We start from the raw sequence: 3,919 nt of genomic DNA, 5'->3' as shown, positions 1-3,919 counted from the left end.
GAAGAAAGGACCTTCCTTATGACAGGGTTTATACGCTCCAAATCACAGGAATAATGATCTAGTACCTGACTCTCAGTCTAGTTTCTTTTCTTTTCGCTCAGGTTTTCTGCATTGAGGCTTCCAACATCCATAGAAAAATTACTGAAGTATAGATATGCAACATCTTGATGAGTTTATAACAGTTGATAAATTGAATTAAATATTTTCATATATATGCATACGAGTAGTGATTCCACATACAGTTAAAACTGCAATGACATATCACCTCACACCTGTCAGAATGGCTAAAATTAATAGCAGGAGAAACAACAGGTCCTGGTGAGGGCGTAGAGAAAGGAGAACTCTCTTGCACTGCTGGTGGGAATGCAAACTGGTGCAGCCACTCTGGAAAACGGTATGGAAGTTTCCTCAAAAATTTCAAAATAGAACCCTACAATCCAGCAATAGCACCACAAGGTATTTACCCAAATATACATGCATCTCAATATTTATAGCAGCATTGTCTACAATAGTCAAATCATGAAAAGAGCCCAAACGTCCGTTGACTAATGAATGGATAAAGAAGATGGGGTATATATGTGGTAGGGTCCCCTCCTGAAGGAAAGAAAAACCAAAACAAAACCCCGAGGCAACTTTGCTATTTGCGTGCTTGGCAACATCCCTCACGACCTTGTAACATGAGACTACTTAATCAGACTACATGTTTGTGTGTTACCATATCTGGGAGACAAAGAAGCAAAAAATATATAAAAAAAAACTACGCTTTGTGGCGTTCGGGGCTCAGTTCTTTGGGTACGAAACCAACTGAGCGGTGCCAGCAGGAATAAAGTTGCTTCCTGGAAAGAAAAGCCTCAATGTCACGGCTCTCTGTGCTAGAATCCTGCTACATATATACAATGGTATTTATTCAGCCATCAAAAAGAATGAAATCTTGCAACTCGCAATGATGTGGATGGAGCTAGAGAGTATTATGTGAAGCAAAATAAGTCAGTCTGAGAAAGACAAATACCATATGATTTCACTCATATGTGGGATTTAAGAACCACAACGAATAAACAAAGAGGGTGGGGTGGAGACAAATCAAAAAAACAAACTCTTAACTGTAGAGAACAGAGGGTTACCAGAGGGGAGGTGGGTAGGGGGATGGATTAAATAGGTGATGGGTATTGGCAGGTGGTGCACTTGTGATGAGCACCAGGCATCGTATGTAAGTGTTGAATCACTAAATTGTACACCCGAAACTAATATTACACTGTATGTTAACTAACTGGAATTTGAACAAAAACTTTAAAAATTAAAAAAGTGAGTACATAAAGTCCACCTACCATGAACTATGCAGTGGTCTCTCTGACTGTAGTTAATAGAGTCCCTGGATGGTGCTCTTTGTTGAGGATCAATAACCCGTACCCTATAGGCCACTCAGGCCATGACCCAACTCTTTACTTCTCCCTGACCTGAAATTCTATGATGAGTCATTAGCCACACTAAACACACAACTCAGGGGTTTTTGCCTCTAAAAGTGTCAGTTTGCTTGTGGTGATCTAATATTGGAAGTTAGGGAGAAAAAATGTCAAATGGGTGTCAGACTGTATCTTAATGATTTTCTGAGACTGATACTTTTCTGTCTTGTTAGAAAATAGGGTGTTTAGAATAGGTGGGGTTTAGGAGAAGGCAAACCTTGGCTCAAAATGTTCTGAGAGTCAGTGACAGGGTAGTGCTTCATGACCCATCAGAAGAGTGTCTTGTTAAATTTCTCTACTTAAGTAAGACAAGATGGATCATCTTTCGTCTGTTTGGACCTTAGGGAGAAAATAGAATGAGGGAGGGAGAAGCCCCTTACCTCTTGGTTAGTAGAGCCCAGGGGGAAACTGGCCCTTCTCTGAAGGATGGGAACTCCAATAAGGATGGGAGCTTGCATAGAGTAGGAAGAGGGGGGCACTTCTGGAATCTGAGCCCCACACGGATTCTGGGCCTGGCTTTGCATCCTGTTAGACGATGCCCTAGATCTATCCCTCCTGCTTGTCTCTCTGAGATGGGAAAAGTGAGGATGCTGAGAGTTGAATCCTCACCTCGGAAGGATAGTAACAGCAAGTCCGAGTGAAGTCAAACATAAGCCATGATGAAGAATAGCTGAACACATGAGACTTCTTTCAGGCGTCAAGAGAAGGAATATGGCAGACAAGGCAGTTAATGCCATTCCTAGTGTTTTAGTTTTCCACAAACGCAAAAAAGGGCTTTGTTTTCTTGTGGGAATACACCATGTTGAGTGCATCATTTGGTTGAATCATGACAGTTGGGTTCAGGACGTTGGCAATAAGCTGACTGTAAATGAGTGGCATTAGGTGAGGTGCCACCCATCAAGTGTTATTTAGATTAAAATATCATATCTGAGGGACAAATGAGGACTCCCTCCCCATGTATATGCAAGAAGATGGGTTTAGTAGGCTTTCACCTTAGAAGGCAACATCCTAGATATGAGGGTAGTACATAAGCATACATGTTTGTAGAAATGAAGGAAGGTAGCAAAAGCAGTAGGGGTTGGGGCATGGAGTGAGTAGACAGTATGTTTGGACTGTAGGAAATGGTCATGAATGGTGAGATGGGCCTCTCAGCAGAATGGTAGTCTTGCTGGAGTCCAGGAATATGTGGTACCTGGCCTACCAGGATGTATGCGCCTCTCAGGACTAGAGGGCAATGGTTAACTCCATGGGCTTTGGTGTTAGACTGCCTGAGTTCAATCCCACCACAATCACCTATGAACTGGGCAAGTTGCTTAATTTATCTTCCCTTATTTTTCCCATTTATGAAATGGGAATATGATAAGAATTTAATGAAACAATCTAGGTTAAGTCCTTAGCAGCCAGCCTGGAACAAAGTAAAGCCTCCAACAAATGTTTGTTCTTATTATTATTCACCTCAGAAACATCAATTGGGTATCTATCTATTGTGTGCCAAGCCTTGTGCACTGGTAAGCAATTAAAAGTATGGCAGGCATTATTTCTGTCCTCCCAGAGTTTACAGACCTTATTATGAAGGACAATAAATAATCTGGCAATCAAAATACCATGTGATGAGGGCTATGATGGGGACGTGCAGGGTGTTATGGGATCACACAGGTGGCTTTAAAGACGCTGAGGCCTGACGTGGAGAAAGAGTTTGGAGTTTGCTGGAAAAGGGCTGCCTGGGTGGGTGGGTGGGTTGGGGTTTGTGTGTGAACACCTGGAGTTGAGGAAGTCATGGTGTACTCAAGCAAACAAATCTGTGGGCCTAGAATGCAGAGCACAGGGTAGGCTGTAAAGGATGAGGCTAAGGTAGGTCCAGGGAGGCTACATCATGGAGAGTGGAGCAGAGAGGAATTTTAATTCACACCATAAGTGTACATTGATTTTATTTCAGTAGTTCAAACTTAATCTGTTTTGAGTCTCCATCCCATTTGGTTGTTAGGAAATTTACCCAAGTCATTAGTGGGGCTTCTTTCCTCTCTCTCCCGGTCTTATGAGAGTCTTGGGGCTTACATGGCCACAACATTCTGGGCTTAATCTGTATGGTGGCCTCTACTGATGTGCCCCTTGTCCAAATCCACATTCTCCCTTGAAGGCAGATGTCATCAATGCCAATGCCAGGTTTGGGCCTGCAGAAATATCCCCCCAGATATGAAAGAGATATTTCTGTGTCGATATAGCCCCATCCTTGTTCCCTTTACCCCACTCCAGCATTCTCCATCATTGCTTAGTCTCAAGTGTTGCTAGCAAATGAACCTTGGTCTCTACCTGCTTGAAAACCTTTGAGAATCTGATCTCTTATCTCTGGAAATCTGTCTCACCTCTCTCGTTTGGTTACTTCTGTGTCTTAAATCCTCAGATTTCCTGCCTTTCCTCTCTCTCTTTGGGATAGGATAACATCCATGAGCCCAACTGTC

Source organism: Panthera pardus, unplaced genomic scaffold, assembly GCF_024362965.1.
Source record: "Panthera pardus isolate Hobbes unplaced genomic scaffold, ASM2436296v1 HiC_scaffold_24, whole genome shotgun sequence".
Taxonomy (NCBI): domain Eukaryota; kingdom Metazoa; phylum Chordata; class Mammalia; order Carnivora; family Felidae; genus Panthera; species Panthera pardus.
This window is presented reverse-complemented; position numbering follows the sequence as displayed.